This window comes from Palaemon carinicauda, chromosome 9 (assembly GCF_036898095.1).
Source record: "Palaemon carinicauda isolate YSFRI2023 chromosome 9, ASM3689809v2, whole genome shotgun sequence".
NCBI lineage: Eukaryota > Metazoa > Arthropoda > Malacostraca > Decapoda > Palaemonidae > Palaemon > Palaemon carinicauda.
The window spans coordinates 93,259,107-93,276,339 of record NC_090733.1 but is presented as its reverse complement, the minus strand read 5'-3'; the positions used below and the strand labels follow the sequence as shown (position 1 = coordinate 93,276,339).

Genomic DNA, 17,233 nt, shown 5'->3' with positions numbered 1-17,233 from the left:
ATTTTACTGTAATTTATATCAAAATAACTCTTTTAATGATGTTATTTAAGAAATGTACATGGATTTTGTGGAAAAAAAAGTCCAGTATAATATGAGCATATAATTATTAATTAGTCCTGACAAGAACAAACTATTCAGAGTTTGATACGAAATAAAATATAGATGTGATTGAAAATTATGTTGATAAAATCTTTTGAATAATTTATCATATAAGATAGAGAAATGAATAAATTGATACTCTTATAAAAAAATAGAATAATCATGGCATTATATATAATTATGATATTATTTTTTACTCAGAATCTATATGTTTGACATCATATTTCAGTTTTCTGTTATAACATTAAATAAGTGTTCTGTATGAGAAATCGTTCCAATAAAATATACAAAAATGCAATTTAAATATAAGAATTAAAAAAAATAAAATCTGGAAAAATAAGTTAACAATTTACAATACAAGATTTAGAAAACCAAAAAAATATCTTGTCAGAAAAGTGAAGAATTGAAACTTTTTTATTTGGAATGGTTTTTTTTCTGGAAAAAAAATCTAATATTTAACTTTATAATCAACTTTTGTGTGATATAACATAAAACAATTTTTTGGATGCAACGCTGGGTTACCAGGACAAGTAAGACAGCAATACGCAGCTTTTTTTACGTCCACCGGGCCCGTAACGATCGCTGCAAGCAGCACAATCTCTTAGAAGATTATCCGTTATACAGTTTATTATATGGCATTTATCATTCCTTAGTCTTTCTGGTACTTCATGTCCGTTGACAAGAGATCTTTTTCCTCCCAATCTTACTCGGAAATCACCAATAAGTGTTCACATAGCTCTTTTCTATAATTACGATGGTTTAGTTTTTTTCTTCATTATATTCTTCCCATTCATTTTCTTCATCGTCACTGTCACTACCTACTTCATCGTTCACTTCTAGCAATTCTCGTGGAGGGTCGTAGAGCCTCTCGTCAAAGTCACTGCCAGCGTGCTCAGAAACGGAATCGGATGAAGCATTATTTTCCATGTCCATGAAAACTCCGTTATAACTAACATCACAATTTTCCTCTTTGTCGTCGATGCCTACAAAATCATCTTCTGAAGAACATATATCAAGACATTCTAAAACTTCCGACGTAGTTCGCAAAAACTTTTTCGATGAAGCCATGATATAGGATGAGTGTTTGAAAAGCGATGACCTCGGAAATTATCTGGTGAGACGGGAGTCGATCACAATCGGTACTTGCTGCTGAACGAGGCCAAACGCACTGAGAAATGGATATCGTGAGTGTCTGCCTTTATTTATTAATTCTAACTCGTCTAGGGGGGAAAAAGGGGGAGAGTATTAACTAAGAAAACAAGGAATATTAATCTTAAAGAACCACAGAAAACGAAGCAACGACTAAAACAGCGAATAACTTTAATTAATAGAAACAGTTTATGAATAAATAAGATCTTTTCGGTGTGTACTAGGACGACGTATTTTGCTTGGGCTACCACAGGTAGCCCATGGAGTGGAAAGGGTTAACACTAGCGATGTCACCATCACAGGTCTTGCTTTATATTTCCAGATGGAATTGTAATATAAAACAGTAATATTTCACAGCAAACGGAAAAATAACTACTAGAAAATGGAATAAACAATAACCAAATGAAAATAGCAACATTTACAAAATCAAATATATTATAGGAATGTATGGAAAAATTAATGAAATTGCGAAAATAATTGGTCAATAGGACAGAACTGCCATACTATGTCAGGCAAAGGATCTTCCAGGCAGGAAACTTCAAGTAAATAGAACACATTTGATCTCAAAGAACAAATACAAATATAAAGAAAAAATAATTCATATGGCCACCTCAACATGAACCATAAAACAACGTTGGCCTCTTTAACATAACATTAGTAAATAAAGGACAAGTAAAAAAAGACAATTATTTTTACATTATGAAGAAAATAATAAGAGAATCGCTTTAATCTTTCGATTTTTTTTAAAATATGTACATCTTATTCTGTGATAGTTTGCTATGCTAGTTCAAGATTTATGCATCAACAAATAAACAAGAACTGTTTTTAATTGGTGTTTAACAGTTTTCATTTTATATAGATTATTTTATTATTGATTATCTGCCTCTTAAGTATTTGTTCCTAAATTTTCGGCGGACCATTTTCCCGACAATTTGTAAAGAGAATTTCATCAATTTCATGTGTTTCTTTTATCGCTGAAACACTTATATGTCAAACTAGCAATTGGCAGCAGACGTCAGGAAATACGAGCATGCCATCACTTGACATTTCATCGGTGGCGTTTAGAATCTGACGAAAACGATGTTTTTTAGCACACATTCAAACATATATATATATATATATATATATATATATATATATATATATATATATATATATATATATATATATATATATATATTACATATATAAACATATATATATATATATATATATATATATATATATATATATATATGTGTGTGTGTGTGTGTGTGTGTGTCATATATATATATATATATATATATATATATATATATATATATATATATATATATATATATATATATATATATATATATATATATATATATATATATATATATATATATATATATATATATATATATGTTTGAATGTGTGCTAAAAACATCGTTTTCGTCAGATATATATATATATATATATATATATATATATATATATATATATATATATATATATATATATATATATATATATATATATATATATATATACATATATATGTATATATATACACACACACATATATATATATATATATATATATATATATATATATATATATATATATATATATATATATATATATATATATATATATATATATATATATATATATATATATATATATATATATATATATATATATATATATATATATATATATATATATATATATGGGCTCAAGCCATGTCGTCCTGATGGAAGTTCCTAAGGTAGCTCAAATGGATATATTATATACTACAGTACTGGCCAGCGGTTCCGCCCGGCAAAGTTTAGACAGATCCTTGCCGGCGACAGTACTGTAGCTGGATGGAAGCTTGAATTTTATATTCTCCCCTTCCATTTGAACTTTCTTTCTGGAGAAGGTAGAAATAGTAGACTTTTACATCCGTTTTACTGCATATATAGACAGTATTAGGTAGCCTGTTCTCCACGCCATCTCTCTTCCTTTTAGCTAGCAGGCTAGATGTGCTAGCATTAGCTAGCTATGCCGACGATATGCTGGCTGTACCACAGTATATGTTTATACAGGTAGTTAGTATTTCTGAAGTATAGGATATAGTGCAAATAGAAAGCTTCTGTATATTTTATGCTAGTAGTGTTTTCCCAATATGTTTGAAAATCCTACCCAAATATTTGTGAAACCCAATCTTATATTGAAAGAATTTAATTCTTCAATATTCTGATTAGAAATCAGTCTTCAGATTACCCTGCAATACTAAAATTTTAAGGACTGGAGATTACAAGACTAACCCTTAAAGGGCAGAGCCCTTATCCTCGAGTATTCATGATTAGGAAACTCTATGTTTTAATTTTGTAAGGGGGGTCACAGCAAATAAGTTGGGTGGGATATATACAAATATATGCCTTTCCTTTCCCCAGTCCAGTTGGCATCATGCCAGCTGGACCGTACAGTCAGTTGCTTACCAGAAAGGCAACACATTTGCTGGATCATACTATATATAATCATACAGTAGCCAGTATATTGCAATATAGTACATACTGCAAATAGAAAACTACAGTATGATTATACAGTAACTATTTCTAGCATATCTTGGGTATCCTCTTGTGAGCTTATGCTGCACCCGCTCTTACATTGAAGGAATAGTTTTTCTTCGTTAAGCTGATTGAGAAATCAGTCTTCCGTACCCCAGTATTTAGTATGAAAGGGACAGTGAAGTATGCACTTCCCTATCCCTAGGGGTTAGAAAACCCCTTTTTCAGTTGGAATTCCTTCGAAAAGGAAATTCCTATCACTTAATACTGAGGGGAGGTACCAGCATTTGCTTGCAAGGGATACACAAGTATGTGTCTCCTACTATCCCTTTATAGCTTGCTATCCTAAGCTATTCTGTTAAGATATGACTTTTGATTTATTGGTTATCAGTGAGATAATCAATCGTATACTCATTTTGTTTTCCTTTCTTTACAGGAGGAACGCCAGATGTCATGTGTTGCAGTCTTCTGCAAAACTATGAGTAAGTGTTTTTACGGACATAATGCAAGCAGGTTTCATGCCCCCTGCAATATTATTTCCGAACACCTACAGTATTGGAACCCGCAGGCCTGCAAAGTATGTCGGGCCCTATTGTCCGAAGGTTTCAAGAATCCCAAGTCGGTGGAGACTAGGGATGCAGCTCGTTTCAAACTACGCAACTGGGTGAGAGGCTTTCAGAAAATCTTTCCGGGACCTTACCTGCCTAATGACAAGATGCGTAGGTTACTATTTCCAACAGCGAGTAAGGAAATAGTGGTACCCCAGACACGAGTTACATTTCCCGATGGCCAAATAACCTTCGGGAAGGAGGGCAAAAAGCGCCCACGGGAAGAAGGGGAGAATGTCGGGTTGGAATTGTCTCTGTCCCAACAGGCTCATGAGCCAACGACATCAATGTCTCCGCCTTCTATCCCTCTTTTAGATGGAATGAACCAGTTATGGGCCCAAGTCAAGAATCTAGTAGAAAATTTGTGCAAACAGAGCACAAAGCAGGAAGCGAAATGCAAGGTAGAGATTGGTAAAACTCCACTTGTCGCTCCTAAAGGGTCGTACAAAAGACTCGTAGATCAAGACCTTCTGACATGCTTCACAACCAATCCCTGGAGGTTTGCGGAGCTAATGCCGATTTTAAACGGCAAACTCTACATCTCGGAGAAGATGGGTGCTGTTCCTTTGGTCAAAATCCAGTTCTGGCCAAGCTTTGACGTATTCCCGAACTGTTTCATTAGACTGAAGGATGAACCAACATCAGAAAAAGGAACGGAATCAAAGGAGGTTATGATTCTCGACAATGATAAAGCACAGGCTATTCTATCAAGCTGCATAGAAAAGGCGCGTTACTCGGTGTCGAAGGTATCCACACCGGGTAACAAGCACTCTTCCTTTCTTGCTCCTGTTTCAATTTCATTCCCCTTTACGGAAAAGGCTTTCAAATATGTCACTGAGGCAATAGAGACAGGTAAACCGTGTCCTACACTCAAGGAGTGCGAGCCTCTGTCACTAGCATTTCCCAGACAGGAGAAGAACTGGAAGAAGGCCCATTTCACCTTTTCAGTAGGAAGACTTGAGGCGGATGTGGCCAGTCGACAATTTAAGGAAAATCTTTCAAAATTATCTGTGTTTCTCTTACAGGATGAACAAGAAACAAAGGAGAGACTTGCAGCCTCCTTATCTCTACAGAACTACATAGAGTTCTGTTCAGCTCATCAATATACTCCAGACATGCTTAAGGTTTTATCCAAAATACATATGGCTACTTTGGTAAAAGACCTTTATACCTTTATAAAGGCTAGAAGAACATGTAGGGAGTTTGTATTAGCTAACGCAACAGCGAAACACGATACAAGAAAGCTAATATCTTCCAACATCTGGGGTAAAGACCTCTTTCCAGACGAGGTAGTCAAGGATGTGATTAAGAACGGCTCCACGGAGAAAGTAGGACTTCTCCAAAAGTGGGGCATCCTTTCAAAAAGAGAATCTTCTAAGTTTGTGGGTCCCCAACCTAAAAGGAAGATGGAGAGTTCTGGACATCCATTTCAAACGGTTCAACAACGATCCACAGTTGTAGTGACCGAGAGGTCACAGACAGATGATCAGTCGAAGCATTGGAATGCTTCTAGTAGGAGGAAGATTCCTTTAGGATCACTGGACCTTCGATCCTTGGGTCCATGGCCTAATCAAAATGGGACTAAGATGAGAGGTGGAGATATCTCTACCACCATTTCCTCTACTCCTCCGATTATCCAAAACCCTCCTGGAGGAGTTTACCTGAGAGCTCTAAAGCACACAGGTGGTAAGGAAACTTTAGTCCACCAAATTCCAGGGAAGGCCGTTGTGTGTTTACGAGAAGGACTCAAGAAAATTTAGAGTTATTCAGGAATTATCGCCACTCAACAAGTCCAAATAAAACAACGAGTCCAGGAGGTTTATCCTCCTGAACATAAGGACCCCGCTGCAAAAAAAGGGTGCCTATAGTCTTACCAGACCTGAAAGTCGTCTATCGGCAGCTTCCAGTCAATCACCCTTTCCCCTCCTATCTAGGATTCAGGTTACACAAAGTAACACACTTCCTAGGAAAGATACTCGTCAGACTAGACAGTCGTAGCTGCCTTCATAAAATTGGCAGACACAGTCATGCAATATTTAAGCCTAAGAAAGGTTCAGGCAACAATGTTCCTGGACAAGAGGCTGGGGTGGGAAGCACCCAAGGTGGCTGGTCTATGAACATCTGAAGAAATGATCCGGTCCCCGGAACATCGTGGATGAAAGATAAATTTCAGATTTCCAAAGCGAGAACAGGGAGGAACCCTGTTTTCTCTTCAGTTCGCAATAAAGGCAGGCCCTGTGCTAAGAGCACGGCTGCAAGATGCGCTGGGAGCCTGGAGAAAACAAGCATCAAACGCTCGAAGAGGCCAAAAAAGACCGATAGCGGTCCTTCCTTAATCGCTTCCCTAACAAAGGTCAAAGCCCGAAAATCCTAAGACCATGTTGGTCCAGTCATGAGTAGGGAAACTCTCTCCAAGCAGATCAGATTGTCTACAGCTGATCTGGGACTCCAAAGCAATAACGAGACGCTGCAATCGACGATGCTAAAAAACGTCTCATACAGTTTAAATGTAGTTAGCCATCCCTTACCTAAAGGTATGGCACCCGTCAGCAGTTCATATACAACCAATCCAGAATGTGACAGTGGATGCTCTACTCAGGGTCAGGCCGATAGAGTTAGAATGGTCCACGGACACAGACCTATTCCCTCCCAGATGGGAACAAGTCCCCGAACTGCAATCCGACCTCTTCATTACGAGCGCTGTCAAGGAACTACCTTAATATGTAGCCCTATACGAGGATCCTCTAATTTAAATGATAAACATCATGTCTCTGAAATGGAAGGGATAGGCTTAGGATTTCCAGTTCATCCCATCCAATCGCCTGCTGAGAGTCCTCAACATGCTGAGATCCTTCCAGGCGGGAGTAGCTCTGTTGGCTCCCAGCTAGTCCAAGAACAATCTATCCTCCTTGAGGAAGGAACAGAGGCTGAGGCTGTCCTTTATCCTGAACCCGGGATAACTCCATAAGGTTCAGAGATTAATTGCCTTCGATTTATTACAGAGAACCCAAACCCTTCATTGCATGATTTTCTTGCCCTAGCGGTTAAGAAAAGATTTGGGATCTCAAGAGGCAATATAGAATTCTTAGAGGAATACAAGTCTAAGTCAACTAGAAGACAATATGAGTCATCATGGAAAAAGTGGGTTGCTTTCGTAAAAACAAAAGGATCGAGAGAGATTTCAATGAACTTCTGCATGTCCTTCTTTATCCATCTTCATAACCAGGGTTTGGCGGCCAACACGATAACTATGTGCAAGTCAGCCTTGACTAGACCTCTTCTATATGCCTTTCAAGTAGACTTGGCAAATAAGATCTTTAATAAGATCCCGAAGGCATGTGCGAGGCTTAGGCCTGCTGCACCAACAAAGCCTATCTCTTGGTCTTTGGACAAGGTCCTACATTATGCCTCATCCTTGAATAATGAAGATTGTTCGCTTAAGGATCTAACCCAAAAGGTTATTTTTCTGTTCGCTATAGCCTCAGGGGCTAGAGTTAGTGAAATAGTGGCCCTTTCTAGGGATGAGGGCCACATTCAGTTCTCAAAAACAGGAGAACTGAATCTCTTCCCTGATCCATCCTTTCTCACCAAGAATGAGCTACCCACTAAAAGGTGGGGTCCCTGGAGAATCTGCCCTCTGACGGAAAATGTCTCTCTATGTTGGTAGAGTGTCTAAAGGTCTATCTTTGTAGAACTTCAGACTTCAGGGGAGGACAGCTCTTTAAAGGAGAAACCTCTGGATCAAACTTATCCCTAAAACAACTGAGGGCGAAGCTCACCTACTTTATTAGTAGAGCGGATCCTGACAGTACTTCTTTTAGTATATGAACTTTGAGCGTCTTCGTTCATATACTGGATGGAAATCATCCAGAGTGTTTTACAAACACTATGTAAAACAGGTACATGAACTGAAACACTATGTAGTGGCGGCAGGTAGTGTATTGAAACCTGCCCCTTAATTACTGTTATAGACAGTCAATGGTTTGGACTTCAAATGTCCTCGCACATATACTGGGTGAGAATCATCCACAGTGTTCTACAAACACTATGCTAAGCAAGTCCATGATCTGAAGCAGTATGTGGTGACGTCGGGTAGAATACTTAACCCGCCGTCTAATTCTACGATGAACAGCTAATTGACTGGGACTGTCAATTAAAGGGAGAAGAGGTCATCCCTCTTATGGTGTGACCTCCTTTGATCAAGTGTTACCATGGTGACACTAGCTCTGTTCAAAATCCCAGGTGTGGAATTATACAGATAGCACTAGTGCCGGTGTATGTAGTACACAGTGCCGATAAAAGTAACCAGTACAGGAATTATGAAAATAATTTGTTTTATAATTTTCTTCCATCTGAGAGTGGCACTTATCATTTCTTGCTTTCCATGAAAGAAAGATAATCTCTGTACAGTTACATGTATAGTTCCGTTATTATGCTACATTCGTTTTACTTACTAATAAACGTCTATAGAATGTAATTGCGTCCTAACTCGCCAGACAATTACATGATTATAGTCCAGAGTATGTACTTTTATAAATTTGTATGCTCACAAACAATGGATTTAAGAAACACTGTTAAGTATTTGGTAATTTTCACAAACTACAAGACGGTTTGTTCATCTGGTGTATTCTTATGTTTGTCCATACAATATATGCTTACCTTGAGACCCCCCTTTCTACCGTCTAGAATGACTCTTCCCTGTAGGGGGCAGGAAGCACTAACATCGGAGATGATTAGTGATAATGACGGATAACGGTAACGTCATTTGTCTCGATTGATCCAAATGATCATAGAAAGGTTGTCCCAAGGTTAAGGTACTGATGAAAATCCACAGATAAATTAATGCTCTGGTATACTTCCATCAGGACGACATGGCTTGAGTCCAAAAAACGGATTTTGAGTGAAGCGAAAAATCAATTTTTGGGTGAGATCGCCATGTCGTCCTGATGGACCCACCCTTCTTTCTTAAAAGAAAAGATCTTCACAGTTCCATCCCTGACGTACTGTATCTGTAGCACCACGCTCAATGCTACAAGGAATGTCCGCCATCCTAGTTATGGACCCCTTCTATTCTTTTACCACGTCCCCCTCGAAGCGTTAACGCTATTTGGGGTGGAGATTGCTATGAGATGTGTCAAGAATGAGTAATCTGATATTATGCGATATCCTTGAGAAAATTTTAAGGATACTCGCTCCAGGAGTTAGAATTCTGGAACCTGAAGGTTAATTCTCTGGGAATATCACTGTAGTATATAATATATCCTTTTGAAGCTATCTTAGGAACTTCCATCAGGACGACATGGCGATCTCACCCAAAAATAGATTTTTCGCTTCGCTCAAAATCCGTTATATATATATATATATATATATATATATATATATATATATATATATATATATATATATATATATATATATATATATATATATATATATCTGTGTGTGTTTATGTTTGTGTATATATGTGTAAATTATGTATGCTTGTGAAGGAAACTAAATGTTATATTATCCTATATATCTTGTACTCTCTCTCTCTCTCTCTCTCTCTCTCTCTCTCTCTCTCTCTCTCTCTCTCTCTCTCTCTCTCTCCTAATTACTATGATTGAAAGGAGAGACATTTATATTTCCTTTGAATGCCTAGGGAAGATCTAGAAATTGGAAAACATGTTTTTGAATGTTATTTATTAGGAGTTTCTTACTTGCCTAACTTAGGTCAATGGAAACGCTTTTTTACAATACTAATGAGAATCGTACGCTTGAACTTATACCATAATTATAATGAGGTTTTTCCTTATATAAGCACGTGTGCTTATGTGAATGTATGTCGGAAAGTGTTTATACAAATATGAATAATTTAACTACATCGTTTGAAAGAAGGGAATACGGCATATACGGTAATGGCTGTCATAATATTTAAAACATGAATTAGAGAGCAGAAGATATGATGTTCGAAGATTATACAAACAATGGTTTTTCTCGGACCTACTAAATATTAGTTACATTTAAATTATAAACAAAAGGAAAAAAAAAATCCGACAAAAAAGGGGATGAAAAGGGATAATAAATGTTTTTAAAAATCAATATTATTATTATTATTATTATTATTATTATTATTATTATTATTATTATTATTATTATTATTATTATTATTATTGATAATAATAATAATAATAATAATAATAATAATAATAATAATAATAATAATAATAATAATAATAATAATGACAATAAAAGTATTTCTAATATTATTATTATTATTATTATTATTATTATTATTATTATTATTATTATTATTATTATTATTATTATTAGCTAGGCTACAGCACTAGTTGTAAAACCAAGATGCTATAATCCAAAGGGCTTCAACAGGAGAAAATAACCAAGTGAGGGAAGGAGACCAGGAAATAAAGAAACTACAAGAGTAATAATGAACACTTAAAATAAAATATTTCAAGAACAGTAACAATATGAAAATAGAAAATTTTTAACTGTTACACATTTTTCCGTGATTCTACAAAAAAAAAAAACAATAATAATAATAAATAAATAAAAGGTGTTTTCACCTCTACACAATCGCTCGTACCAAGCAGACAGCCTTTTAAATCGACCGGAGGAAAGGCTCCTCGCAAGCAGCTTGCCACCAAGGCTGCTCGCACGTCTGCTCCTGCTTCAGGAGAAGTCAAGAAGCCGCATCGTTAAATACCTGGTACCATAGCCCTCCATGAGATCTGTCACTACCAGAACAGCACTGAACTTCTCATCAGAAGGCTGCCTTTCTAGCGTCTGGTACGTGAAAACGCACAGGATTCCAAGACTGGCCTTCGTTTCCAGTCCTCTGCTGTCATGGCCCTTCAGGAGGCCTCTGAGGCTTACCTCGTCAGTCTCTTTGAAAACACCAACTTGTGCGCCATCCAAGCCAAGAGGGTTACCATCATGCCAAATGATATCAATCAAGCTGGCTCGCCGATTCCGTGGATGCCAAGCACCTCACGCACTCACTCTTGTGATATGAATAACAAATATCTGGATTATAAGTTTTCCTTCAACAATTTAATCAAATGGTAGCGAAAATACAAGTTTTCTTGAATATTGTTATAGATTTGAAGTTTAAAGGGAATTATTGATCAACATCTTTGTTATCTAGCTCTGAATATGCTAGTGGGCCTGATATTGTATTACATTTCCATATAAATTGGAATAGACAATAAAAGTAAGTCAGGTATAAACTGCAATTCTTGAGCCTAATTTCACTACAAAGACCATATTTCTGTATATTATGAATACTGTGAAATTTCCACTTATATTTCTCAGAATTCTACAAACATGTGTTGTACTTATTCACGTTGCTTCTCTACAAACAGTAACAAAACTAAACACGGACAATTTGTTCCAATTTGTTCGTGCTACAAAATCTTATTCTCTCTCTCTCTCTCTCTCTCTCTCTCTCTCTCTCTCTCTCTCTCTCTCTCTCTCTCTCTCTCTCTCTCTCTCTCTCTCCATGCATAATAACCACTGTCAGAATCGAGCACTATTCAACCTAAACGATAAAAAAAGCTCAATATAATCATGCTGATTTCGGGTAAATTTTTATTACCGTTATTAATTTGGTATTTTTTATTTTGCTAACTGCATTTAAGACTGAACTCTCAGCTTAAACGACAAAAGTTGTTAAATGTACGAATGCTAATGTCCATTATATTGCCAGCATTGTTATGAAATTATAAAGATTATGTGGTCCATTTTCAGCGCATAAATGCACGTGATTTTCGTTGAATAAATCAGTTGTCTGACAGCTCTCATGCTGTTTACTCAAATCTTTGCACGTTACAGGCCAATCTTTTTCAAGTAAAGCCTTTGAAATTACTAGGTTGACGGTAAAGTTTACCTCCTCGGTTAAAATGAATATGCTCCTTTTCCCAAGTAGGTAGTATTTGATTCTGAAACGCGAAGTGGATAACCACGCAGCAATAACATAGATTCTGGAGAACTTAGTGAACTTTGCCATGATACCTGAACTCGTAAAAGCAGGTATAAAGTTTCGAAATGCTTCAAAGTAATAACCAAAAGGAGAAAATTTTGCTGACAAACAGACAGTCAGAAGGCTTCTTTTTGGCTGTGACACTGATGTTCATTACGAATGAAAATGAGAGGCATTTCCCCCCTCCCCCCAAAAAAAAAATAATGAAAATAATATTACAGAGGGGGATATGTGACACTATAATATTATTATATATAAAAAAAAAATATAGGTAAGCATATATATTGGCTTTATACATCGTGCTCTTTATAAACGAAGTATGGAATTCTTAATAATTGAAAATTACTGTTAAATAATCATCAGATGAATATTTACTTCCCATCGATGCGTGTTATGAAGAAAAACAATTTCCCTAAAGAGAAATCTCATATACAAGGCCAATAAGAATAACGTTTTACGATGGGTTATCAAAATGAATTTACAAACAAAATCACAAAAAAAAATGTAATTGTTGAATAGGCTAATGTCATGGATTATAGTCCTAAATCCATTGTACTACGTAATGTAAAACATGCAATTTTATTCCCCTTCTAAAGAAAAATCACGTTGCTACCAGCTAAGTATGGTATATCACAATACAGATGAGTAAAAGAGGAAACCTCTAATATGAACATGAATTGTGAAATATATTTCAAAGATATGCAAATTATTGGGGTTCATACAAAAACAATGTTATTCTGTTACACATACCTACTAATATCTTTAAAATAGCTTATGTTGGCATTTGATACAGTGAACAGTGAAAATCTCAAGGTCCATCTAAATGTTTATAATGTAGGGGTAATAAAAATATATTGACGCTGAAAAATGAAAATAATGGAACACCTAAAACCAAATTATAAAAATTTTGAGATTGGGGGGGAATAATAATAATAATAATAATAATAATAATAATAATAATAATAATAATAATAATAATAATAATAATAATAATAATAATAATAATAATAATAATAATGACTACTATTATCATAAATATCTTATATATAATATATACATATATATATATATATATATATATATATATATATATATATATATATATATATATATATGTATATATATATATTTATATGTATATATATATTTATATGTATATATATATATATATATATATATATATATATATATATATATATATATATATATATATATATATATATATATATATATATATTTATATGTATATATATATATATATATATATATATATATATATATATATATATATATATATATATATATATATATATATATATATATATATATACATATATATATATATATATATATATATATATATATATATATATATATATATATATATATATATATATATATATATATATATATATATATATATATATATATATATATATATATATATATATATATATATATATATATATATATATATATATATATATATATATAGATATATATATATATATATATATATATATATATATATATATATATATATATATATATATATATATATATATATATATATATATATATATATATATATATATATATATATATATATATATATATATATATATATATATATATATATATATATATATATATATATATATATATATATATATATATATATATATATATATATATATATATATATATATATATATATATATATATATAGATATATATATATATATATATATATAGTATTATGGCCATCATAATATTGATAAATTCAAACGTTCATCAAATTCCCTGATAAGGATGTCATTACAGGAGTGAATGACTATCTTCCCTTATCAATCAAATTTTAATGATTCAATTACTTACGAATCTAAATACATTTGGTACAAGTTGCTGATTGTCTAATATTTGTACTTAAACTGTTATACACCAGATTTAAATTTAAAGGGAATACATTATTATTATTATTATTATTATTATTATTATTAGTAGTAGTAGTAGTAGTAGTAGTAGTAGTAGTAGTGTTGTTGTTGTTGTTGTTGTTGTTGTTGTTGTTGTTGTTGTTATTATTAGGCCCAGTGGTGGAAGAAAACAAGGAAATGAATAAACTCCAAGAACAATAATGAGGTAATAATTCACAGGACGTGTCAAGGTGAATTAATATAACGAATAAGTAACGAATAACTCTAAATTGCCATATGCACAGCATTGGTGAGGTTCTATTATGTTACAATAAATATAAATATATAAATTTAATTAAATCTTATATACCTGGTTTTAACAAACCTGCTTTTATAGTGATTAAAACCTATTTAAATTTATAACATATATTAGGTACACAAATTTTAATGTCTTTGTATGGAAACTAATGTGTAATGAATGTCAAAGATACTATTGAGAAATTTAGATGATTCGAAATTAAAGTTTTTTTTCTCATAAATTGTTGTGCAAACTCACTCAACCAATAGTTAATTTTCTATGATGGACAAAATGACGTTGAATGAAAAACATACCTATGAAATATATGCATTATAAAAATCAGGGAAATCCATTAACTACGACGATGAAATTTTGATATCATTTGGCTAAATGTTCAAAATTAAAAGATTTTCTTACACGCTATTCACAATAAACACCAAAATAAAAGTGCAAGTGTTTTGAAAAATGTGTGTTATATCTTTTGTTGTCAGCATTGCATTTACTAGTCACTAGGTATTGAATGAATTAGAAGTCTATAAACAAGTTATATATAAGTTACAGTACAAAAATACATGAATATCACAAACTATGTAGATAAGGATAAACTGATAAAAAATAAAAACAGTAATAATAAATAATTTCCAAGTTATTGTTAAAAGATATACATACATACCACAAACTATGTTGATAACAATATCCTGATAAAAAAGAAAAACAACTATTCAAAAATTTCAAAGTTATTGTTTCTAAATATTCATGCATATTACAAACTATATTGATAAGAATATACTGAAAAGAAACAAATACGCAAAAAAATTCTCAAACAAATTAAAAGATTGGCGCTTGTTAGTAAGAATAATTAATTTGAATATCCAACTTAGTTATTGATTTTTCTATTCATATAATATAAATATTACATATTAACATGTTTATTAACCAGCAAAGAAATATATTTCATGAGGTTATTCTTCATGACGTAATTAGCTAGCACCCATCGTACATTTATTCATTAGTTTTTCAATCTATGCAGATTAGCTAATTGAATATGCAAGACTCTACAATATTCTCGATCTCATGGGATTTCACAACTGGAATTACATTAGAGAAAGCTTTGGAGATTAAGGCTACTGGATACAGGAACTAACTAAGAAATTTTCTTGCTTTTCTAATTCATATATTATTATTATTATTATTATTATTATTATTATTATTATTATTATTATTATTATTATTACTAACTAGTTGGAAAAGCAGGATGCTATAAGGCCAAGTGATCCACCTGGGAAAAATAGCCAAGTGAAGAAAGTATATAAGGAAATAAATAAATCACAAAAAGTAATGAAAAATTGAAATAAAACACTTTGAAAACAGTAACACATCAAAATAGATGTTTCATATGTAAACTACAAAAATATTTGCATTCTGGGTAATTACCAATTATCTTATTCTCTTTTCTTAAAAACAACATAGCTATTCCACCTGAAATTATTTTGATGACAAAATAACTTATCTAAAGATTAAATACATCTATTACCAAAACATCCCACATAATAATAACGAAGGGTCTCTGTTGACTTTACTTTTCACCAGCAGCAAATTAATGATAATACGCAAAATTAAATATATTCGGCTAAGAATCAATCTCAAATAAAAGAAAAATACGTAATCTATTTGTACATAATTTGAAGTAATTGGCATAATAATTCTTGGTTGATATAATTCCAATGACTAGTAGGTATAATGCTCAAAGATTTCAGACCAAGAACCGAAGTTATCTAGCAACAGATGACGTAAGAACTTTGGAAAATACCAAATAATTATAATTTATCAAGTAGTTTTCCGAAAGAATATTTATAAATATAAGATATATAAATATTTCAAATATATGTAAAAATATATAAATATATATAAATACACACACACACACACACACACATATATATATATATATATATATATATATATATATATATATATATATATATATATATATATATACATATATATATTGTATATATATATATATATATATATATATATATATATATATATATATATATATATATATATATATATATATATATATGTGTGTGTGTATGTGTATGTGTATACAAACACACACATGCAAAAATTCACGCGCACACACACACACACACACATATATATATATATATATATATATATATATATATATATATATATATATATATATATATATGAGTGTGTGTGTGTGTGTGAGTTTTTGCATGTATATATATATATATATATATATATATATATATATATATATATATATATATATATATATATATATGTTACGCAAAATATGGATAATTGCCAAATGTGTACATTTTTCGAGAAAGTTGCAAAATGTACATATTTGGAAATTGTGCTTGCCAAATGTAGATAATTATCCACTTCTGCCAAAATTTGGCCATTTAAAAAGAAAAAGCAACGGCATTTTGCCGATTATACACAATAGGCAGAATGAAACAAGAATCAAAGATAATTAGTATATATTGTTCAAACTAAAATTAGTATTTATTAGTATTTATTGTTCAAACTAAAAGGGATTGACACTACTTTAACACTTAAATATTGCTACTAGAACGACCAGGGTGGCAACTAGAGTTACATTTTAACAGCTTATTTGTGCAGGAGCATCTGG

At 32.3% G+C, this 17,233-nt stretch overlaps 1 pseudogene; it reads left to right on the top strand.

Annotated features, from left to right (window-relative positions):
* LOC137646546 (uncharacterized) overlaps nucleotides 1-11,388 on the top strand; it is a 32,727-nt pseudogene extending 21,339 nt beyond the window's left edge.
* The last annotated feature ends 5,845 nt before the right edge of the window (nucleotides 11,389-17,233 follow it).